The sequence below is a fragment of the Heteronotia binoei genome, chromosome 11 (assembly GCF_032191835.1).
Source record: "Heteronotia binoei isolate CCM8104 ecotype False Entrance Well chromosome 11, APGP_CSIRO_Hbin_v1, whole genome shotgun sequence".
Lineage (NCBI taxonomy): Eukaryota > Metazoa > Chordata > Lepidosauria > Squamata > Gekkonidae > Heteronotia > Heteronotia binoei.
Genome location: NC_083233.1, coordinates 48,705,031 through 48,730,394, shown reverse-complemented (window position 1 = coordinate 48,730,394; position 25,364 = coordinate 48,705,031). Strand labels below are relative to the sequence as shown.

The 25,364-nt window shown below is 47.4% G+C and overlaps 1 non-coding gene across 1 annotated transcript; it reads right to left on the bottom strand.

Annotated features, from left to right (window-relative positions):
• Positions 1-356: 356 nt before the first annotated feature.
• TRNAA-UGC (transfer RNA alanine (anticodon UGC)) lies at positions 357-428 on the bottom strand. The gene has a single exon. It is a non-coding gene; the product is annotated as a tRNA-Ala (tRNA).
• Between the last annotated feature and the right edge of the window lie 24,936 nt (positions 429-25,364).

The following is a 25,364-nucleotide window of genomic DNA, read 5'->3' as shown; positions in this document are numbered from 1 at the left end:
ACCCAGTGAACTTCCATAGCAGAGTGGGGATTCAAACCCAGGTATTCTTGATAGTTGTTTAACAATAACCACTACACCACACAAGCTTTTAAAATTCAGTAGTAACTTGAGCAAGGAGTTTTTTTCTTCTTAAAAAAAGGTGTTACTTTTTAGTATTCATTCTATACCAAATGCTCATTCTGATTCATGTGTGATATAAAAAGTGCTATCACAACCTGCTCACACAAAGCTGCCTTATACTGAATCAGGGCATTGGTCTATCAATGTCAGGATTGTCTACTCTGACTGACAGCAGCTCTCCAAGGTCTCAGGTAGAGGTCTTCCTCATCACCTACTACCTGATCCTTTTTCTAAACTGGAGATGCCAGGGTTTAAACCTGGGACCATCTGCATGCAAAGCAGAAGCTCTTCCATTGAGCCATAGCCCCTCCTAGGCTGACTTCATCATTATTCCAGTGACGATTTCAGTTCTTTGACTTCCTGAGTCAGTGGGAAAAATGCCAGCGGTGGCTGCTCTTCCAAGTTGAGGAATGACCCTACACTGGAAGCCTAGCTGGCAGCTGGAAAGTATCTCCTGGCTCACAGGGCTGGGAACTTATTACAGTAATTAAGAAAGATAAATTAAAGCAGAGCTAAATTTTAAAAATACCTTTTGCCCAAGTAGTGTGGTTCTGTAAGGAGCAGTGGACTTTTGAGACAAAATGACACCGTATAAGATGGATGTGTGCTGCCACAAAGTACCTGTAATGGTAGACCTTAATTATAGAATATACTCTGGTACAACCCCTTATGTTGTGGGAAAGAAGGCAGTTCCAAGGAGTGAACTTCATACGCTGAAGAGGATCCTGTTTGGGGCTTTGTGTGGGACCCCACACAGGGAAGCAATTTCTGCATTGAGAAATGCATTTCTGGCATTTCCTGATGTTGATGCCAATAGCAAGGGGAATCAAGAGGCCCAGCAACTACAGAGCCAAGGATTAACCCATGTCATCCTCCAGGAGGCTGGGACAAGTGGTGTGAACACCAGGAAAACCAGGACAAAAAGTTCCAGAGAGAAGGTGAATGGAGTCTGGAATGAAGCCAGCATAGGATGTCCCACTACTATTTGATGCAGCACAGGTGATTTGCTGAAAGGCTGCTCAGGTCACTGCTAAAAGTTCAAATCGATGCCATAAGGAGGTCGGCATGGTTGCCAACCTCCAGGTGGGGCCTGGACATCTCACAGAGATCATTTCTCCTGGAGAACTTTGGACAGTGGATGCCATGGCATGTTCTGTCCTCCCCAGGTGCCACCCCCAAATCTGCAGGAATTTCCCAACCTGGAGACAGCAACCCTTGAGCCCAGACTTCTCATTCTTTCCCAGCCAAGGTAGCTGGCTTGTCCTTTGGCTGTGTGAATCAGACCCTTTTTTGGTCCTTGGGCTGTTCAGGGTGTGGGGGCCAAATAATGATTCCAAGAGGATGAATTCACAGGAGGAAGGAAGATTGTACAAAACACCTTTCTTCACCGAGGTCTTTATCCTGCAAAATGTATATAAGACTGCAGATTTCTTTATAAAGGGGGAAGTAGAGATTTGGGATTTGTTATTTTTTCAAATTTTAATTGGAAATATTTCTGAAGTATTGTAAGGTTGCCAGTTCTGGGTTGGAAAATACTTGGAAATTTGGGGGGGGGTGGAGCCAGGGGAGGGTGGGGTTTGGGGAGGGGAGGGGTCTCAGCATGGTACAATGCTATAGAGTCCATTCTCCAAAGCAGCCATTTTCTCCAGAGGAACTGATCTCTGCCAGCTGGAGATCAGTTGTAATAACTGGAGATCTCCAGGTGCTACCTGGAGGCTGGCAACCTTATATTGAATGATGAGGAAAGTTAAATGTTTTAATTTAATCAATAAACTTTGGGGGCTGATCAGGAGTGGTTGGAAAGCCAAAAGGGGTTCTGCCCCCCAACAGATGGGGCCGGAAGGATCAGGCTGGCTGCAGCTCGTGCTAGCTTGTACCCACATACTGTGTGTCACCAGCTGGGGGGGTGGCTTCCATCTTCAATGTGGGGCAGGACAGTGTCCCCCATGTCACCCCAGGGGCTGGCATGGCCCTTGGAGGTGGGGCAGTCCTCCAGGCCATCAGTCCTGCAGGGCTTCTCTTGGGGGCCATAATGGTCAATTTGCCTATGACTGAGTCTGGTCTGGTGTTTTGAAGGAGCACTCTTCTCTATCCCCCTTCCGGTCTGGGCAATTATCATTTAGCAATCAAGATATGAAACTTGATTCTGGTTTTCTTAGTCTTCATCTGTCAATCACAAAGTCCCCAAACTTAGCCTTGTTCTGTGTTTAGTTAGTTGGAAGATGTTGAATGACATTTCTTTCCATTAAAAGTGAGTTCAGTCATTGATGACGTCAAACTTGGGATCTCTGCCAAGCTCCTGCTGGTGGAATGATGCTGATCACTTTGCTTTACAGTGTAAATGATCCATGTTAGATGTGTACTCACAGAACTCTGATCTGTGGGCACAGGAGAGCTAGAGCACTGAAGCCAAAAGCAGGAAGCACAAACTGTCAAAAGACAAGGTGAGCAGATCCCCTGCTCTGCTGCACTCCCTACAAGGGCAATTGTCCCACACTTGAGAAGCCTGCTGGGAAGAACCTCCACACAGCAGATGCTCCATCCTGGCTCACATGTCATCAGTCTGCCCTCCAGCTGGGCTCCAGTGCCAGCATCATTAAAGACGCCGATGCTGTCTGAAGCAGAGAAGATCCATTTGGTTTCCAGGTTCCTGACTGTTTCTTGCACTGATAGGCATGGAGTTCATCATGGCTTCTGAAGTGAGCAAGCAGCATGACAAGGGTAGCCATTGAAAGATGTGTGCTTGAACCCCTTCCTGTGTAGAGAGGTATATCCTTGCAGGCTCTGGAGCAGAATATAGACTGCGTTCATTGTATCAAATTAAACATGGAAAATATATAGAATCTGTGGTGAAACTGGGTGAACTCCCATTAGTGTGATCCTGTGAAGTCTAGCAAGGCATTTCTTCATTGAGGATGGTGTGGCCAGCACATCTCAGCATTTTGAGGACCTGCCCCACTGGATATGTGAAGGGGCCTCATACCAAGCATCTCTTTAATTCTATCTGCTCTGACTGGCATATGAACATATGAAGCTGTCTTATACTGAATCAGACCCTCGGTCCATCAAAGTCAGTATTGTCTTCTCAGACTGGCAGCGGCTCTCCAGGGTCTCAAGCTTAGGTTTTTCACACCTATTTGCCTGGACCCTTTTTAGTTGGAGATGCCGGGGATTGAACCTGGGACCTTCTGCTTACCAAGCAGATGCTCTACCACTGAGCCACCGTCCCTCCTGGCGATGATTCTGCAGCAGAGAAGGATCTTTTTCAGGGCCTGGGCAAGCACCTTCTGCATATGAAGCATGTGCTGTACCACCGAGCCACAACCCCTGCCCCAGGAGTGTTGCAGCTCCTCAACAGAGAAAGTAGCATTTGTTCTTTCTCTGATAAACTCCTCTGCTAGACTAGATGTGCAAACAGTCCATATGTGAAAAGTACATTGGTGATGCCACTGTATTTTCGGGAGTGGGGGGGGGAGGCAGACTCAACGGAGCTGGACCGTGCTAGTTGGAGGGGATGATTCGGCAGCCACATTCTCCAAAGGAGTTGATTTAACACATTTGTACCCCACCTTTCTCTCCAATGGGGACCCAAGGCAGCTTACACCATTCTGCTCTCTGTTTTATCCTCACAGCAACCCTGTCACGTAAGTTAGGCTGAGACAGTGTGACTGGCCCAAAGTCACCCAACAAGCTTTGGGGATTTGAACTTGGGTCTCTTAGATACTAGTCTGACACTGTTTACCACTACACCACACTAACCTGAGGAAGACAATTATCTTATGGTCAGTTCTAGAAGGGAAAGATGATCAACTGAAGGGACGGAAATAGGGGCTATTTGTGATCCCTCGTACTAAGTAGAGGCATGGCAACACCAGGAAATGAGTAGTTAACATTCCCATGGCCCAGTCAGTCTGGTGTAGCGGTTAAGTGTGCAGACTCTTATCTGAGAGAACCGGGTTTGATTCCCCACTCCTCCACTTGCAGCTGCTGAAGTGGCCTTGGGTTAGCCATAGCTATCCCAGGAGTTGTCCTTGAAAGGACAGATGCTGTGAGAGCCCTCTCAGCCCCACCCACCTTGCAGGGTGTCTGTTGTGGGGGGAGAAGATATAGGAGATTGTAAGCCACTCTGAGTCTCTGATTCAAAGAGAAGGGCGGGGTATAAATCTGTCTTCTACTTCTATCCGAGTCAGATAATGTGTGTTGTGTTTTTGCTCAGCCAGTATTCTGCTTTTCTCCAAATAGCCTGCTCTCCCCCAATCAAATCTCTGCTTATTTTGCTCCAGCAGCTAGCTTTCCACTGGCTGTTGCCTTTAAATGAATTTGTCTTAGCTTCACTCATCCAGTGAATTCTTACTTCTAATAAACCCACTAGGTCAGGGAACCCTCTCTCCATTCTGGGAATCCCTAACATGCTGCCTGTGGGTGCCATGGTGCCTGCCAACAGCTTTCCTGGTGCCTGTCAAGTGTTTTTAGAAAGTGGGTGGAGTTGCATGAGGCTTTTGCCCAGTGTTGCATCTTGCATTCGTCCCAGAAGGTACAGCACAGCGCACCTGTGGGCGGGGCCTGAAAGGGACGAACAAAGCCCGCCTATGACGATCTGCGGTGGGAAGTTTAACTGGCCAGGATTGGACCTGACTAGGAAGAAGGTTGTTCCAGGAAGGATATATAACAGGGGACCCAGACTCACCATGTTGTTTTTGTGACGTACTTGCTAATAAAGCATATTGCCATCTGAACGTCTTTGACAGGTGCATTATACCCAGCAAGGCTTCTGATTAGCCAGTGGGGATTTGATTGGTTTTGCAGATATTTTAAAAGGTTGTTTTGGCAGCAGCTGCCAGCACAGCATAAGGATCTTCACTGTGTAATTGAAGGTAAGTTTCAGCAGCCATTTTGTGTCTGGCTCCATTTCAAACAGAAGCTGCTTTGTGGCAGCCATTTTGTGACTGTGCCCATCATGCCACGACAGAATTCCAAAGGTGTCCACAGGTTAAAAAATATTGGAGACCTCTGCAGTAGGTTCTGGACTCACTATGACAGTGGAAATGGCTACTGAATATCCAAGAAGAGCTACCTGCAGCTTGGAGAAAACATGTCCAGGTCTGGTTGACAGCATGAGCCAGCTGTCCCTGGCTCCCTAGGTAGGCTGCAGCAGTGTTCTCAAAGCCTTGTAGGCAGGAGGGAGGCTGTAGAGCCTGTGTTGGCCTGGGAAGCATCCAGAGGGGCCTACGCTGTAGGCATCTCAGGGTTCACAAGGGACCCTTTATCATCTGAGGTGTCAGTATCAGTGAACCTGGGGTGAGTCATGGCAGTGGACATGAGGCTTGTATCACTTTTGAAATACAGAGTGGGACTCCCATCACAGAATGGTGAGAGGGGCCCTGAGTTTCTACAGGTGCCCCTGCACAAGAGTGTTTACAGGAATGAAAGAAGAGCAGCAGCAGTGTCTGGGGACCCTGAAAGAGGGGCAGTCAGGTTAAAGCAGGGATTAGAGTGTTGGGCTAGGAGAGTCCATTTGAATTCCTGCTGTGCCATGGAAGTGCCATGGGGCCCTCTCAGCCTAACTTACCTCACAGAGTGGTTAAGAGGATAAAATAAGAGGAGAGGAGAACTATGCAAACTGATTTAGGTCCCTATTGGGGTGAAAGGTGGAGTATAAATGAAGTAAAAGAAAAGTAAAGTAAATAAAAGAAGCCCAAACTGATTGCCACAAAACCACGGGCTGTTTTTCCTGTGGGCAGCTGAGCTGATAACTGTTGCTGGAATAATGCCTCTTCTTCCTATGTGATTTGCAGCTCCTCATTTTGCCTTCTCCTCCTCTTCTGGGATTAAAGTTCAATTCATTTTTGAAATGCTGATCTGGCAAACTTTGATTTATCACACTGAAGGAACACTTGCTTTAATGCTCAGAATAGAATAAGTATTGGACTATACACCATTGCACTGGCTCACTTGGACCCTCTCTGCCATACAAACAATATGTCTGCAAACTCTTAATCTTGTTTGCCACTCTCAAATCTTGGAGGAACCAGGCAGAAGGGCTTAAAGGAGAGGAAACGAAGACATTCAGGAGGTGATCAGAAATGTCACCTGCATCTCAAAGAGGAAAATGCCTCCCCAACAATGGGCAGTGTGAAAGCCCCGCAGCATTAAAAGGTGGATGTCTTAGAAGGGCCACTTGGGATCCATTCAGGGGATATGCTAGCAAACCCTCATGCAAAATGTTCTTAATTTCACAGACACATAATAGCTACTCTTTTTTTGACAGGCAGGCATCTACCTGTCCTTTGCTGAGTTAAGATCCCTCTTTATTTAGGACTTCATTTTCATTTTTTGTGAATATAAGGAGCTCCACATTTCTCATTTGCTCCTGGAATATTGTGTTCTATTTGGTGCCAGAAGGATATTTGATTAACCCCTGGTATTTCTGTTCTCAAAATCAAAATGCCATTCTTCTTCCCAGAAGGTACAGCCCCACAAACAGCTCCATGGGTGTAGGCTTAAGTTGGTAATGGCTGATATCAGAGGTGTTCTGGAATGATTTCTGCTGCACTGAGGCCAACAAAAAGCAACAGCAAAAAATGGGTGTGATGTGCCTTATATGAAGCTGGTACTGTCTAAAGTAACTGATTGGCTGTAGACAGTTTTGAGGTTCAAAGGCAGGGCTTGGGTTTAAAATACAGAGAATGTGAATGATCACAGACAGAAATGCTCAAGCAGATCCTCTTTTTCTAGTTCACTTTGGGAAATCCATTGATCTCTGCCTGATCTGCCTGCTGGCAAGGCCAGCCTGGCTCCCAGTAGCAAAAACTGGCACAATTATGGTGGGTGAGGCTGGCCATGATTAATAGCACACTGTGAACTTGGACATACAAGGGCACTGCCATACACTGTAGAAGCTATGCCTTCAAGCTCCAGCTAACAGTACCTAACCTAAGAAAGCCTGCAAATACATCTTGCACAGAATTCATATCAGAGACATGGCTGGAGATATATTTTTCCACTTTCTCCCCTACCTTTCTTTTTAATATACAGCTTGATGAAGATATCTGGAGAAGTCAAAAGCTTGCCCACTGCTTTGTGACTCTTTAAATTGGTCCCAGTGAAAGGTATCTCACAACTTCTGTTTTTAGATTCTTTCTGTGCACCAACACAGCTACTTGTTTATATGATTGCGTGTCAACTGTGGTGCCCCACACTGATGGATCAAGATTGCAGGCCTTTACAGCGATCTGTATACAAGTTTAAAGGGTGGTTTGCCTTTTTGGGGGTGGGGGGAGTTTCAGATTTAGCCAGAGCTGAGCCCTGATGCTTGCAACTAGTGCTTGAAACTGAGAAACAGGCTGGTTTATGTTCTGCTCAACATTCCTATCTGGTATCTGTGCAGGTGGTCCATGACATTGAGTTCTAGCTTGCAAAAGAAACATAAGATATTTATTCTTTCAGGCATCATGAGACTCTTGGTTTCCCACTTTTTAAAGGACCAGGTAACCAAGAGTCTTGTTAAAAAGCATGCCACATAGCAAGGATATTCTGAAATGCCACTTACTTGATGATGATACAGCTATATGACCAAGTTTGCAGGAGGATGCTACCATCCATCTTCCCTGCTTCTGCTCTCCTGCCATGCAGCAGAGCAGTGTTAAGTGTATCTGTGCAGGAGAAGCAAAGAACAGTGCACGTTCAGCTCTTCCTAGATCCCCCAGAGCATTCTGGGTTCACAGTCTTTTTGGTGAATGCAGGTCCCTGGTTTTTCTATTCCTCTCGCCTCCCATTTCCTTTCCAGCAGTGGCAGCTCCAGGACAGGGACCATAGGAAGGTTAACAGGATGTGACAAGAAGTAGGTTTTTGAGTGCAGCTGAGTGGGTCTGCCTGCCTCACTTACAAATTTGCTCTGATTCTTGGCCTGCCTAGTGGTGACAGCTGCCACTTGAGCCTGCCTGCTTTCCATGGATGCACAGTTCCTGGCATGGCCTACACTGCCCTGAAACTCAGGGGATGAAGAACATGTCAGCAATTCTCTGCTGTCCTCTCCTGCTCCTGGATTTTTGTGCGGACATTCCTGGTGATCAAGCTGGAATTGTTAAGTGACTGCAGGCTGGGTGTTAACACAGATTAAGACAAGAATTGCACAGCACTTTGCACACATTAAGAGGCAATATCTGGCTGTGCAATGCAAAGTGAAGGCCATCTCTTAAGGCTTTTGCATAGCCTGGTGGCCAGTTGATGCTCAAGGCTCCTGCAGTGCAGGCCCTGTTTTACTGAGAAAGTGGACCTTGGCCAGAAGAACTGCTAAACAACTGGAGAAAGAAGCAGCAGTTTGCATGGAGCTGGCTAGTAGAATGGACTTTTGGACTAGCATGATCTCAAGTCACCCTCCCCCCAATACATTGTGTGTGCCTCTCTCTCTGGAGAGGGATCCCCAAGGCCTCAGTTCTCTCTCTTCCCATCTCCAAAAGAAACTGACTCTGTAAAAGCTCTCTACTTATCGTGGAAGGGAATGCATGAACCAATGTTTCACACTTCATCTGAGAGTGACCTGACAAGGAGCTGCCCAGTGAGAGATTAAAAAAAAATGCTTCTCTGGTTTCCTAGTTCATGGTGACCAAAGTGGTCCATCATGCAAACAGCATTCACTCATTTTGGTCAACAGCAGGGCTTTTTAAAAGCAGGAACCCACAGGAATGCAGTTCCGGCTGGCTTGGTGTCGGGGTGTGTGGCCTAATATGCAAATGAGTTCCTGCTGGGCTTTTTCTACCAAAAAAAGCTCCGGTCAACAGACAGCATATGAGAGTCATAACCAGTTGGCAAGTCTATGGCAAGTCTCTCTTAATTGCCAGGGAGCTGAATGGTTTCCCTAAACAAAAGCTGCCAGATTTACAGGACACTGAAAAGGAGTTGCTATGGGCAGCTGGCTTAAGCTAGTCTTTGGCCTTATTATTGTTGTTTAGAGAATGTATTTGCCACCTGCTAGAGGTGGCTCACAAAGATATTTAAAATGGTAAAAAAAAATAGACACATAAACATGAAAAGCATAATGGCCTCTGGCTGGTTGTATGCCACCCCGGAAGGAAACGTCTTTCTTTTCCAAGGGTTAGTAAGTACAAGAATGACTCTTCATAGCCAAGACTCAGTGGCAGAGCATCTGCTTTGCATGCAAGAGCTTCAGTCTACAGCATTTCCAGTGAAAAGGTAGCAGGTGATGTGAAAGACCTTCACTTGAGACCCTGAAGAGTTCCTGCCAGTCAAATGTCCATATTGACCTTGACAGAGGAACGGTCTGACTCCATCTAGGGTAGCTTCCTGTACGTGATTATTAAAAATCCAGGTAGTGCTTCCAGGCACTTGGGAAGGAACACAAAACTGGGACGGCTACAGTGAGAAGCTGAGTGCTCAGGAGTATGGCAAGCACCAGTGTGGCACAAAGACTGACAAAGGGACTTGGCTTTCAGATTGTAGGGAAGTGAGTGGAATAATAAGTGAGAGGCGGAAGCCTTTGAAGGGGACTCGAGTGCTGCGTGTCTTTGCTCTGACCTACTTAACGGTGTCATAATCTGATGCAGAAACATCCTCCAGATTCTAAATATAAGTGGCATTCCTTTTGCATCCTGATCTCTTTACATGCATCTAATCGATCGTGCCTGTCCTTCCCCAGTGCCCACTTTGGATTTGCCAACAAACGGGAGTTGGGTAGTTTCCGCATCTGGATTAACTTTCTAGCCTACTTAAGTTCAAACCAAATCCAAGGATTTGAAGACTAAATCATAAGGATCTATTCTCCCCCCTCCCTTTGCTTCTAGGAACAGATAGCCAAGGGTCCTATTAAGGAACATTCCATGCAAGAAGGCTAATCCAGAGCTCTTTCCATTGTAGGGAGCTTCATGATGCCCCTTTGGTAATGCTGCCCGGTGGCATCAGTGCCTGTAGGAGGCAGCTTGAGGGGTGGATGCAGGTACATCTATGGAAGAAAGAGTGGAGGGACCGGAAGCAGAACATGGGGTGTGCTTTTACAAACAGGAACCCTTGGATCTTGGGAACATGCTGCTCTAAACAAGCTGACCCTCCTTTTGTTGACCTACACCCTTCATTGACTCTCCTAAGGACTGGGAGGGAATAGGCTGATTGGTGCACATGCACTTGATTCCTTTTCTAAGGAACAATGTGTACCTTCTGTAAACTGTCCCCCAGGAGGTGGTTATGGTGGTCTGAGCTGCTGGGAAGGCCATGGCATATTATTTACACTCTCTCTCTCGGCTTGGCTTCGCGAACGAAGATTTAAGAAGGGTGCAATAGTCCACGTCTGCTGCAGGCTCACTGGTGGCTGACAAGACCAATGCGGGACAGGCAGGTCTGGCCACAGTGGCTGCAAGGAAAAGTCTGATTTAGGGTTGGTGCTGTAGCAGTGCGATTCTTCCTCAATCTCCTTTTGTCCTCAAGACCAGCTATGCGTGCGTTCTCAAAAGAAGAAACAGCCTGGTGGATGGTGTGCCTCCATGCTTTGCGATCTGAGGCTAGGTCAGACCACTGGTGATGGTTGATGCGACAGGTGCCAAGGGATTTCTTCAAGGAGTCCTTGTACCTCTTCTTTGGTGCCCCTCTATTTCGATGGCCGGTGGAGAGTTCGCCATACAGGGCAATCTTGGGAAGGCGGTGGTTTTCCATCCTAGAAATATGCCCTGCCCAGCGCAGCTGCGTCTTCAACAGCAGTGCCTCGATGCTGGTAACCTCCGCCCGCTTGAGAACTTCAGTGTTGGTCACAAAGTCACTCCAGTGGATGTTGAGGATGGTGCGAAGGCAGCGCTGATGAAAGCGCTCAAGGAGTCGCAGGTGATGACGGTATAAAACCCACGATTCGGAGCCGTAGATGAGGGTTGTCATCACAACCGCTTTGTAAACATTGATCTTTGTGCCTTTTTTCAGATGCTTGTTGCTCCACACTCTTTTGTGCAGTCGGCCAAAGGCACGGTTTGCCTTTGCCAGCCTGTTGTCAATCTCCTTGTCGATCTTAGCATCTGAGGAGATGATGCACCCCAGGTAGCTGAACTGCTGGACTATCTTCAGAATTGATTCACCCACAGTGATGCAGGGAGGGTGATAATCTTCCTGGGGTGCAGGCTGGTGGAGAACTTCTGTCTTCTTCAGACTAACTTCTAGGCCGAATAGCTTGGCAGCCTCTGCAAAGCAGGACGTCATATGCTGCAGAGCTGATACCGAGTGGGAGACGAGTGCAGCATCATCAGCAAACAGTAGCTCTCGGATGAGTTTTTCCATTGTCTTGGAGTGGGCCTTTAGTCGCCTCAGGTTGAACAGGCTGCCATCGGTGCGATAGTGGATGTAGACACCATCGTCATCATCTAGATCTACTGTGGCTCTTTGAAGCATCATGCTAAAGAAGATCGTAAAGAGAGTTGGCGCGAGAACGCAGCCTTGCTTTACACCTGTGCCTATTGGGAAGGTCTCCGAGAGGTCGTTGCAGTGTCTGACTTGGCCTCGCTGGTCTTCATGTAGCTGGATGATCATGCTGAGGAACCTTGGGGGACATCCTAAACGTTCCAAGATTTGCCACAGGCCTTTCCTGCTAACGGTATCGAAAGCTTTGGTAAGGTCGACAAAAGTCACATACAGAGCCTTGTTCTGTTCCCTGCATTTCTCTTGGAGCTGCCTGAGAACAAATACCATGTCGGTGGTGCTCCTGTTAGCTCTGAAGCCGCACTGGCTCTCTGGGAGGAGTTCTTCTGCAATGGCGGGCACCAGTCTGTTCAGGAGTATTCTGGCAAGGATTTTGCCTGCGATGGAGAGCAGGGTTATCCCCCGGTAGTTGGAGCAGTCTGACTTTTCCCCTTTGTTCTTGTATAGGGTGATGATGATTGCATCGCGAAAGTCCTGTGGTAATTTGCCTTGTTCCCAGCAGGTCACAAGTACTTTGTGAAGTGAGCTATGTAGTACTGTGCCCCCATGCTTCCAGATCTCTGGTGGAATTCCATCAACTCCTGCTGCCTTGCCACTTTTCAGTTGCTTGATGGCTTTAACAGTCTCTTCTAGAGTGGGGATCTCATCCAACTCTGTTTTCACTGGTTGAAGTGGGGTGAGGTGAATTGCTGAATCTTGAACTACGCGGTTGGCACTGAAGAGAACCTGAAAATACTCCGACCACCGGTTCAATATGGATGCCTTGTCTGTGAGGAGCACTTGGCTGTCTGCACTACGCAAGGGACTCTGAGTCTGATATGATGGACCATATACTGCCTTCAGGGCTTCGTAGAACCCTCTTAAATCACCAGTGTCTGCACACAGCTGGGTTCTCTCAGCAAGCTTGGTCCACCACTCGTTCTGAATGTCTCGAAGCTTGCGCTGGAGGTTGCTACATACAGCGCGAAAGGTTGCTTTTTTCTCAGGACAGGAGGGCTGAGCAAGATGTGCTTGGTAGGCAGATCTCTTTTTCGTCAGTAAATCTTGGATCTCTTGATTGTTCTCATCAAACCAGTCCTTGTTCTTCCTTGTGGAGAACCCGAGGACTTCTTCAGAGATCTGCAGGACAGTAGTTTTTAGGTGTTCCCAGAGTGCTTCTGGAGAAGGGTCTGTGGGGCAACTGGGGTCCTCAATTCTTGACTGGAGTTTTGCCTGGAAGGCAGCTTTAACTTCGGCTGACTGGAGGCTGCCAACCTGAAACTTCCTCCGAGGGATACCTCCTCTCCTGGGTGTGGGTTTAAAGTGAAGACGGAGATTGCAGCGTACAAGACGATGATCCGTATGACATTCTGCACTGGGCATTACTCGGGTGTGTAAGACATCTTGAAGGTCTCTCTGGCGCACCAGAATGTAGTCGATAAGGTGCCAGTGCTTGGACCGTGGGTGCATCCAGGTTGTCTTCAGACTGTTCTTCTGCTGGAAGATAGTGTTGGTGATGGTGAGCTGGTGCTCCACGCAGAATTCTAGCAGGAGGCGCCCGTTGTCATTGCAGTTGCCAATGCCGTGTTTGCCAAGTACTCCTTTCCAGGCTTCCGAGTCTTTACCTACTCTGGCATTGAAGTCACCAAGGATGATCACCTTGTCCTCTGTAGGGGTCTTCCGTACGAAGTTGTGTATGTCAGCATAGAACTTTTTCTTTTCTGCAGGATCTGCTTGAAGGGTTGGGGCATACACACTGAAGAGTGTTGCATGCTGCTTGTTTTGAAGTGGAAGGCGCATGGACATGATGCGATCTGAGTGACCTGTTGGCAGGTTTTCGAGTTTGGAGGCAATGGAGTTCCTGACCATGAAGCCAACACCAGAAAGGCGGCTCTCAGCCTTTGACTTACCTGACCAGTAGAGGGTATAGCCAGCACCGTGTTCTTGAAGACTACCTTCCTCAGGGAAACGGACCTCACTGAGAGCTGCTATGTCGATATTCAACCTGAGAAGTTCGTGGGCAACTAGAGCAGAGCGTCGTTCAGGGCGACCACTGTCTACTGTGTCAAGCATGGTTCTGATGTTCCAACACGAAAGCTTTAGTCTTTGCACACTTTGTGAGGCAGGTGCATGCCTTTTCTTTGTTGTTATTTTTTGACCGCAAGTAAGGATGCCCGTTGACCGCGGCTAGCCAACTGGGGTGGAGGAGACGAGCTTTGTTTAGGCCACCTTTTCTAGGCCCCTCTCCGTGTGGAGCAAGCAGTGCTGTCCCTAGATAAGGCTGCTTGGTCGTTCAGGGTGCTGCCGAAAAATGCTTTCGTCTCCAGGTTAGCATCAGGCGACCAATACCCTGAACCGCCTACATGCAGGATCGGGACTGCGGCTTCCAGTGGCACCTTCCACCTGCCGTTTCGCCCCTTGCCCATCGCTGCAGGACTTGATGCGTTGTGGGTTGTGTATGTGGATATGCCCTTCAGGCCTGCGCAGAGGAATTTTTTAGGTGAAGCCCAGTGTGCGCGGTACTGGCTCCACCCTTTCATCTGGGGGTCATCTGCCATGGCCCAGTAAGCCGGGACGCCGGCAGCGAGTCCTCCAGGTGGTAGGTGTTACATTAACGAGCTCTATCTGCCCGGGTTTGATGTTAGAGTTTTCCTTCTCTTAGGCTGGCAAGGTTGGTGGGCCCAGCCTGCCCATCCGGTTATTTACACTGCAGTCCTAAGAAAAAGTTAAACCCTTATTGAAGTCTGTGGGTTTAGAAGGATGTAACTCTCACTGCAGTATGAATTATGATTCAGTGGTAACCCACCCCTCTCCCTTGCAGTATGAAGAAGGCAGCTAAGTCTATAGGAGTCTGTTACATCTGTGCTTTTACTGTATATGTACTTTCCCACTTTTTTTAATCAAACCTTGTTGAATTTCAAGGTTTTTTCTTTCTTGTGCTTTATTTATTTATTTATTTTTTATTTATTTGGTGACTTCTATCCCGCCCTTCCCACAAGTGGCTCAGGGCGGCTTACAACGACAATAAAACAATAAAACAGTAAAATCAGAGCAAGTTATTACATTTAAAATCAGACAATTAAAACCTAAAAACCTTAGAATTATAACATTAAACTATACAGTATAATCACAGAAATCTGGTAGCTACATTATCTAATCAGGCATAGGCTAACCGGAAGAGGGTTGTCTTACAGGCCCTGCGGAACTGAGCAAGGTCCTGCAGGGCCCTCACCTCTCCCGGTAGCTGGTTCCACCACATAGGGGCCATTGTGGAAAAGGCCCTGTCTCTAGTTGCCTTGAGACGCACTTCCTTGGGCCCGGGGATGGTGAGCAGATTTTGAGTGCCAGACCTCAGTACTCTCTGGGGAACATGTGGGGAGAGACGGTCCCTCAGGTAGGCAGGTCCCAGGCCATATAGGGCTTTAAAGGTGATGACCAGCACCTTGTACTGGACTCGGTATATTATTGGAAGCCAGTGCAGAGCCCGAAGGCCCGGCCGGATGTGCCCCCACCTTGGGAGGCCCAGTAACAGCCGGGCCGCAGCATTCTGCACTAGCTGCAATTTCCGGGTCCGGCACAGGGGCAGCCCCATGTAGAGGGCATTGCAGTAATCCAACCTCGAGGTGACCGTGGCGTGGATCACTGTTGCTAGGTCGTCGGGGGCCAGGAAGGGGGCCAACTGCCTTGCCCGTCTAAGATGAAAAAACGCGGACTTGGCAGTGGCCACTATCTGAGCCTCCATCTTTAGGGACGGCTCCAATAGCACCCCCAGGCTCCTGACCCTGTCCGCTGGCCTCAGTGGTACACCGTCAAAAGCTGGCAGGGGGATTTCCCCCCCCCAGTCCCCGACGGCCCAAACAAAGGACCTCTGTCTTTGCAGGATTCAGTGTCAGTCCACTCAGTCTGAGCCACTCAGCCACGGCCTGTAATGCCCGATCCAGGTTTTCTGGGGCGCAGACCGGTCGGCCGTCCATAAGTAGATAGAGCTGGGTGTCATCAGCATACTGGTGACACCCCAGCCCATACCTTCGGGCAATCTGGGCAAGAGGTCGCATATAGACGTTAAATAACATCAGGGAGAGAACCGCTCCCTGGGGCACCCCACAATTAAGTGAGCGCCTCTGGGACAGTTCCCCCCCAATCGCGACCCTTTGTCCCCGACCTTCAAGGAAGGAGGAAAGCCACTGCAAGGCCAACCCCTGAATCCCCGCGTCGGCAAGGCGGCAAGTCAGCAACCGATGGTCGACCGTATCGAACGCCGCCGATAGGTCCAACAACATCAGTACTGCCGAGCCACCCCGATCCAGATGCCGTTGAAGGTCATCCACCAGGGCAACCAACACCGTCTCTGTCCCATGACCTGGACGGAAGCCGGACTGAAGTGGGTCGAGGATGGAAGCGTCCTCCAGGAAAGTCTGTAGCTGCCTCGCCACTGCCCTCTCAATAAGTTTGCCCAGAAAGGGCAGGTTTGAGACCGGCCTATAGTGTGCCAATTGGGCCGGGTCTAAAGATGGTTTTTTTAAGAGGGGCTGGACCACGGCCTCTTTAAGGGGCGCCGGAAAAAGCCCTTCCGTTAGGGATCTGTTTATGATATCCCGTATAGGATATCTAAGATCCCCCTGGCAAGATTTAATAAGCCAGGAAGGGCATGGGTCCAATTTGCAAGTTGTTGGGCGGGCAGATGAGAGAATCCTGTCGACTTCCTCCAGGCTGAGGGGGTTGAAACCGTCCAGGATATAATTCGAAGACATGCTCGGGGCTTCGGTTGCGTTAACTGTCTCAAAGTTGACAGGGAGGTCGTGGCGGAGTGACGCGATCTTGTCCGCAAAATAGTTCGCAAAAGCCTCACAGCCTATCTCTAATTCAACGGAATTTGGTCTGCCCTGGGGCAGAGTCGTCAGGTCTCGAATTATTTCAAACAATTGTGCCAGGCGCGAAGTTGCGGACGCAATCTTAGCCGCAAAGTATGTCTTCTTTGCGGATTTGATTGCCATCTCATAGGTCTTCAAACTCTCTCTATAAGATGTTCGGGTCACTTCGTCTCGAGTACGCTGCCATTGCCTCTCTAGTTGTCTGAGGTCCCGCTTCAATTGCCGCAATTCCTGGTTGAACCAGGGAGACGGTTTGAGGCGGGGGCGCAGAGGACGCCTAGGCGCGATCTCCTCAATCCATTGCCTGGTCGGAGGCCGCGTCATCGGCGTGAACATTGAAGTCACCCAAGACCAATAGCCTTGGGTACTCCAACGCCCAGCCCGCCGCGGCCTCCACCAGGGATGGTAAGGCGGCGGCCGGTGCGTTAGGTGGTCGGTACACCAGCCAAATCGCCAACCCCTCCCCAACATCCCACATCAGGCTGGCACATTCAATGCCTGGAATCTCCGGGGCCGGGAGAGCCCTAAAGGTGTAAACCTCTCGTATGAGTAATGCCACTCCTCCCCCTCGCCCGCTAGTCCGGGACTGGTGGAGGACCGAGTAACCCGGGGGGGTCATCTGGGAGAGAGCCACAGTCTCCCCATCTCGGACCCAGGTCTCGGTCACGCAAGCCAGGTCCGCGTCCTGTTCCAGTAGGAAGTCTTGAAGGACACCGGTCTTATTATTGATGGACCTGGCGTTGCACAACACCAGTGTCGGAGGCGGGTAAGTTCGTCTGGTCCCACTACCTGTCACCGTCGGGATGGGACGCAGGCTGGAAGGTGGTCGAGCACTCTCATGTCTCAGCCTCCTTCGCTTGTAGATCTGCCTGCTCCCACCGTCATACCTTCCCCTCCCCAGGAGTACTGGAATCCCCAGGCCAGTCATCGTCTGTGGTGGATACCAGTGTGTCGACTGATGATAACGGAAACTCGGTAGGCAAAGTGCTGCTGTATCCCAGAAATACGGAGTAGTAAGTACAGAGTGATAAAGTGCAAAATTCTACTACTTATATTATGGAGGCCCTAAAAGCAAAAGTGCGGTAGTGTCAGAAGTCCAAAAAGTGCAAGGCGGGAAAGTCTAAAGTGCGATAGTGTCCAAAAAAGTGCAAGGCGGCAGAGTCTAGGGTGCGGGGTGTAGGTGGCTATCTTGTGGCAGAGGCGGGTATTAAGTCTCAATCTTGTTCTTACTCTTAGATGGTAAGATTGCATAGTTCTTACAGTTGGTAGTATTAACGTTCTCATTGGTGTTCCTGTTGGGGGGGGGGAGAGTCTGAGAGCTCAGGCAGCCTCCACCCGGCTCCAGGGCTCCAGGGGGGTGCTAGTCCTCCCTGTTTCCCCCAGCCGTGCGGCCGCCGCCCAAGTAACTCAGTTTCCGGGTGAGTTGTAATTCACCCTTTCTCCCACTGGGCGTCCTCAGCTCACTCTCCGCCCTATATGTGGACTCCAGGTGTTTACAGTTCCACTAGGGGAGAGAGGAGGCAAGGGAAAGAGGCGGGGGGGGGAAGAGGGGGGGCCGTCGTCCCACTGGTTGGCTAGCTACCCTGGTACTTCGCCCCTCCTTACCTCGCCCGCAGCTGTCTCCAAACACCCTGATGCCACCGTCTCCCCGACCGAAATGCCACTCTTGGGCACTCCTCCCTATTCCTCACACTCTTTTTATTTTACTATCGCTGTTGAAAGATATAAAACAAAAATAAAACCCAGCCAGCAGGAGTGGAAACAGAACTCCTTTGCTACCTGATACCATCTAGCAATCTGTGCTATTATATGCAGAGGGTGAGGCAAGATAACAATAAATAAGCAAATAAACAGCAAAGATCCTTGGATGTTCTTGATGCTTGTGTGTATGTGTAGACTTTCTGAGTCTTGCACTATTTATTATTTATTTAGAAAACTTATATGCCATTTCTCCAGATACCAGCTTCAGGTGGCTCAGAAAGCAAAACAATAAAATCACTGAAACAGCATTTGTTCCCAGTAAAAACCAATCTGTAAAACCAAGCCAGGTCATAAGAACAGCTTCGAATGGCCCAAAAATGGCATTTATAAAACAGTCCTCAGAGTGGAATCAGACCATCTAAACAACTAAAAAGAGTAAAATTCCTCAAAGCCTCTGTAAAAAAAATGAGATGTTCTGATGTAGTGCCTAAAAAAGAGTAAAGTTGGTGCCAAGGGAACCTTAAAGAGAAGGGTACTCCACTGCCAATGGGCCACCACTGAAAAGCCCTGTCTTTTGTCATCTATGCTCTGTCTTTGCAAGGGGGAAGTACAGAGAGAAGGGCTTGGGAAGAGGCTCTATGTCCCTTTTGCATTTCCTGCTCTGTTCTGTAGCCTCCAGTCTTTCATTCACTGCTCATTTCACCACAGCTGTGCTAGAGCACTGAGTTTGCATTAAGATATACTGACTGAAATCCCGGCTTAGCCACAAAGCTCACAGGGCAAACCCTCGGGCAAATTTCTCCCTCAGAGTAAGGCTTAAATGCCAATTTTTGAGCTCCTTGGGACAAGGGCAGGCTCCAAGTCACACAGAAATAGCCACCCTGCTTTGTCCTGGCTGCACACTCGAGTCCCATCATCTAGCAATTAGCAAAGTGCTGGTGTCACAGCGAGGTGATCAATTTGTTCCACTGTGTTGCTAGGCCTCTGGAGTGGAGGAGTTTCATTAGAAGCATGGACTGCGCAGGCCGTTTCACAATTTGGCCTCTCTCTTCCCTTCTGTTCTGGTCATGGATCTCTGCTCCTGGCCATGAAATAGGAAGGTTGTTAATGTGACCGAAGTTCATAAGGCTCCTTCTTCCACTTGCTGAGGTTAGAAGGTATTCCTCATGGAGCACTTCAAGGGATGCTTCATGCTTTCCAGACTCTTTTTTTTTTTTTTTGGTCTCATCGCTATTTTCCGTGGAATCGCTGTTAGGCAAAACCAGGTCTGCAGCCACTTTAACCCCCTCAGGGCTTTTTCCCCTGGGGTCCCCTGTGGAATGGAGTTCTGGAACCTCTTAGTGGTAACAAAATTTTCAAGAACAATGTTTTAAAGTTCATAAGGGGCACCTGTGTATTTCTCCTTCATTTCCTTCTTGAGAGCTCGGGCACTTCTTTTCCCAGAAAAAAGCAGCAATTCTTCCTGCTTTTCTCCCTTACAGAGAGGAGAGACACAAGGCCAAACCAGACATGCACTGGGAGTTTCACAGCCAAAGGACCCAGTAATGTTTTGAATTCACTTCTGAGTCCTTAGGTGTATGGAGTGAGTGAAATATTGCTGGGAGCTCCGGATAAGGAACTTCTGGTGCACAACAGGTTTGGCCACTCCTCAGTACCTTTTGGGCCTGTAAGAAGGGCAAAGATACCTGCATCCTTCCACAACCTATCTGCTTAAAGGACTGTGTGGAGGTGCCTTGGAAATGACAGTACTTTTTTTTGCCATTTTCAGCATGAATTCTGCAAATGAAGACTTCTAAAGTCAGGATAAATTTGTAAAAAGAAAAGAAAATCACATAACATTGTAAGAGAGGACCCTTCCCTACGGCTGTGTGTATTTTTCCAGTCCTTCTGTGATTGCCATGGTGAGATTGCCATCTCCCTAGTTTGTCTCTAAGTCCTATCCAAAGTTTTGTGGATTGTGATAATTAGGTTTGTACTGATTGTTCTGGTCAAAAGTAGTGCTTTTGAGGTGGAGTTACAGATGCCAGTTAATCTCTAGACTACAGAGATCAGTTTCTGAGGAGAAAATGGCTCCTTTGAAGGGTAGACTCCATGCAGGGGTGTCGAACTAATTTGTTATGAGGGCTGGATCTGACATAAATGAGACCTTGTCAGGCCAGGCCATGTCCGGCCAGGTCATGTGTGTACCTATTTAAGACACGGACAAACACAATTAAGGGTTAAAAAAAAAACCCTTTAAAACATGCTTAAAACATTAGCACTTGGTCTTAAAGGTGCTTTCTTTGTATTTCTCCTATGGGATCCAGGGAACTGGGCAAAGGAAACTCTGGCTCTTTCCTTCCTTCCCCAGGGGACCAAGAGGGGAAGGAACTTCAGCCAATAGAAGGAGGAGAGGCTTGGCTCAGTAGCTCTGCTGTGCAATTGAGAGAGCTTGGCAAAGCAAGCTCTGCCTCCCCCCCTTCCTCCCAAAGGGAGAAGCCTCAGCCAATGGAGAAAACAGAGGCTTTGCTCTGTAGCTCCTGTGTGAATGAGCAAGTCTGGCAAAGCAAGCTGTCATGCAGAAGGAAGCAAGAGAGTCAGTTGCTCAGAGGCCTGATAGGAGCCCACCAGGGGTCTGATTTGGCCCCTGGGCCGCATGTTTGATACCCCTGCCTTATGGCATTATACCCCATTGAGGTCCCTGTCCTCCACAGGCTCCATCCTCAAATCTTCAAGAGTTTCCCAATCTGGAGCTGGCAACCTGCCCCCCTCCCCGGGCAGTAGAGTATAAATATTATCCCACTCTTAACTGTGACAACATTTTACCCTTTGCTGCAACGTTAGTGCCATTTTCCTCAGTCAGTCACATGGGTAATCCCAGCCAATCAGGGATCACTGATTGTGAATGTAATGAAGTCATGATGCTACACAATTAATCAAATTTGGTTATGTGCTAATATCATTGAGGGCAAACAAAGATAATTCAGGCATCTTTGTTTTGAATTGGTGACCATTTTTGCAGCAACAAAACAATAGCCCAAAAGGGTTGCTGGTGGTTTTTGGCACAGCCGAAAAAGCTAACAAAATCATGCTTCTATTGGCTCATTCCTAGTGGTGGCCAGAACTGGAAACATTAGCCAAGGAAATATTAACCAAGGCCTCACATTAGTCATAACAATTGAATTCTGTTCTTGTCCTGAAAGAATTTGATTGGATTCAGATTTCTGTATTCAGAGTCTGCTGACACTTCTGCACTTGGTCCACAACCTAGTAGGTGCTTCAGAATATTGGATCTCAAAGTGTTTACCACTCATCGCCTGCTGTCTAAAGTGAATATCCTACATTTCCTCTGGCCTCTGGTTTAGCCCTCGATAAAGAATGTCTACTTTACAGCATATTAACTAACGGTGAAGAAAGAAAACAAAGAAAAGCTTTTTGGTTGTCATCAGGGGAGTAATTTTCTTCCAGATATTTGTTCCCACAGGGAAAGAGGTTCCAAGCAACGTCTGTTTGTGTGGGATGAGTCCACCAGACAAGTGCCCAAGCCAGCATTTAATTTCATTTGCACTGCTGTGTTCAGGATGCCATGAACATAAAGAGCACTCCAGGGAATGAAACTCTTTCGTGTTCCCTCAAGGCAAAAGAGGGATTTCCTTCCCCAACTGGTTGCAAAGCAGCACTTGGGATTTTGTTTTCTGAAACTGTCGTAAAGCCCCTTTCCCACACTCACCTGGACCTTTCCCACCTCACCTTTAGGGGCCTCTATATCCAGAAAGTTACCATCACAACACAGCAAGTCCGATAAAGCTGTTTATTGTTAAAATGACATCACTACTAGCTGGAACCCAAGCAAGGTACCTGCTTCATTTCTGAAAACAATGGGGATTTGAATAAATGAAGAGAGTAGGTCAGGACAATAGAACAACCTGCTTCTAAAAGAAATAAATTTGCATTGTTAACTACAAAACATCTACCAGGCCTAGAGAGTAACATTTCCACACATCTCTAATTTTTATATAAGTACTGATTGCTTGTATGTTCGTGTTTTTTCTCCTTGGGTTGAGGCAATGTACCATGCGACTGTACACAAAAGTTCAGCTGAGACTGGAATGGCAGCTTCCTGGTTCTCACCGTTCATAGCTGGGGAGCTGCCATTTCCCCGCCGGCAGTGATGTGTCAAAACTTTCACACAAGCTGTCACCTGGTGCTTGGTGCGGTGCCTGAATCTGGGTTGCACATACCTGAAGATTGCTAGCAAGACTAAAAGCTTTGCCTTTGTTTGCCAAGGTTTGCATTTTCAATAAATTGCATGTATTTGATGTGAAAGGTTATATTTCACACTGTGTTTCAGTACAACTCTTGATCATGCTCTGCACCCTTCTTAGCTAACAGCTGGACTTGTTGTGATGCAATTAAGTCTTGCTGTTGGCAACAAAGGCAGTAAGTCCCAGTGATGAAGCATATGCAGGTATATATGATATGGAATGGAGACCTTTGTCATCTCCTAAGCCTTGGTCCTTGATGGTCCAGTGGTACAGCCAGAATGGAATTACATCCAGCCAAGCAATGGAGGTCTAGTTCATATAATGGGTGTTGTATATGATGGATCCAGGCTGAGTTTGCTGTGTGGCAGAGCAGTCATGTGATAGATTCATGTGGCATCATTTGCTGCCCCCATGCAAAAACTTCCAAAATGGAACAGCAACACAAAAGCTGTCTTTGACGCTGTTGTCGACCTGGATCCACCCAACCTCACTGCTATGCCACACTTGCTCTGTGGAAGGTCACAGTCAGACAGCTGGTTGATTGCACAATTGCAGCTTAGAAAACCCCAGATGCTTGTCTGCATAAAGCAATGTCATGTGTAGGAGAATCAGTGGGGGTGCTTCACAAGATCATTTTCTTTCATGCCTGGGATATATCAATATCAGATACCCCTTTTTTTGCCAGTGTAGTGTAGTGGTTAGAGTGTAAGACTATATCTGGGAGACCTGTGTTCAAATCCCTACTCTTTCGTGAAAACGTGTTGGGTGACCTTGGGCCATCACTCTCTCCCAGGCTAACCTACCTCACAGGTTTGTTGTGAGAAAAAAAATGGAGAAGAGAACAATGTCAGCTTCTTTGGTCTCCCACTGGGAAGAAAGGTGGGGTGTAAATGAAGTAAATAATTAAATTTAAAAGGACTGAGGAAAGTCCCACTTTTTCTTTTCTCCTTCAACTTGACAGTGTTTTCCCTGAGGATTGTAATGCTCCTTCATTGATCTCAATAAAAACAACAAAGATGGAACTCAGAAGAAAGAGAGAAATCCCCCACACTTCACAACAATCTTTTTGAGTAAGGAATTTTCCATTGGCAGGAGGGGACATGTTTCCACTGAGGAAGTGTTAATGATATTTCTAAACAGGAGGAATAATTTTAGAGTGATAGTCATGTTTATCTTGTGGAGCAAAGTTAAGCAGGAATCCTGTAGCACTTTAAAGATTAACATTTATTCCAGCATAAAATTTCATGAGTCACAGCTCCCTTCATCACATGCAAAGAGGGTTCATCCAATGCAGCTAAATTTATAAACATTTAAGCTACAGAAAAGAGGGAGAAGTGGATAGAAGATGCTGATACCTCAGCATGACCCACCCTTAACAGATGTTAAATTATTCTTCTGTATCACTGTATATCTGTACTGCTTTACTGAATTGGATTCACATGTCTCCCATAATTCAATTTGATGTTAAACCTATCCTGTCTGTCAACAGTTGAGTGTGATTCTCACCACCTCTTAATGGATTGATTACTTTTTAAGTTGGCTCTTGTTTTGCACTGACCTCTTTTTGTATTGTCTCTCCACTCCCCTCACCTTCTGTTACTTGAACTCTAAGTATACATTTAGCTGATTTGCATGAAGACTCCAATGTATCTGATTAAGAGTGATCTGGCTTGTGAAAGTTTATGCTGGAATAATTTAGTGACATGAGTTTGGGAAAAACTGTCAAGGCTGATTGGGATTTTTGGGAGTCAGAACTGATACTGATGCTTGCTCCTGGAACCCCCATGAATTTCTTAAAATAAATATACCCCACCTCTCTGTTAAAATGCTTGGGGTGGCATTATAGCCACTCAACTATGAAACAGATTCTTACAAAGTTACCATCAAACTGTAGTCCTTCCTTTTGAAAATTCTGCCATCTCCTCTGTTGGAAGGTGTTGCAGCATCTTCTGATGCAGAATGATACCCTTTGCCAAACCAGTTATAGCCATTTCACTTCTCTGGTCCAGAAGGCTTTGCAGGTGAAACCAGGATCTTACCATTTGACACATCCAAAATTCTTACACCTCTACATTGTATTCCAGTTCAGGTAGTGTGTGCCTCTAAGAATACTGTCTTCCGGACATTTATAACTTCTATGTAAGACACTTAGTGAACCTGAAATAAGACAGTGTTAGGACTGAGGTTCTTCTGCAAGAATCCATCATGTTCCTTATTATGTTTAATATCTCTATGAATCTTTTGGGAGAGGTGATTGGGAAGTTTGAGTTGTATTGTTGACAATGTGTTGATGGTATTCATCTCTACCTTGAAATTTCTTCAGCTAAGGAGGCAGGAGATAGTTTGAATCAGCATTTGAAGACAGTAAGGAGCAAGATGAGGGTCAACAAACTGAAACTTAACACAGACTAGACAGTAGTGATGTTGCCTGAGGGTTCTGCTGATCCAGGTTGTGGGATTCAATGGGGTTATACTTCCCTTGGAGATTCAGGTTTGCTGTTAACCTGGCTTTGCTTCTGCCTAGTGCCTTGTCATGTACCATCAGTGGGCAGGAGAGCATTCCATTAGTTTAAACTGATAGACTAGCTGCAACCTATCATGGAGAAGTCTGTTTATGCCTTGGTGATACCCAGAATGTGCTACTGTACAGCTCTCTTTGTGGGCCTGCTTTGAAAAGTTCTCAAAAACTTCAGTTTCTCCATAATGTGACTTCTCAGCTGTCATTGGGGGGATTAGTGCTTGGATTATATCACTTATTTTGACCCATTTATATTGGCTACCATTTTGTTTGGGTTCAGGTCAAAGTGCTTGTTTTGACCTCTCAAGAAGAAGAAGATATTGGATTTATATCCTGCCCTCCACTCCAAAGAGTCTTAGAGCGGCTCACAATCTCCTTTACCTTCCTCCCCCACAAGAGACACCCTGTGTGGTGGATGGGGCTGGAGAGGGCTCTCACAGCAGCTGTCCCTTTAAGGACAACCTCTGCCAGAGCTATGGCTGACCCACGGCCATGCTAGCAGCTGCAAGTGGAGGAGTGGGG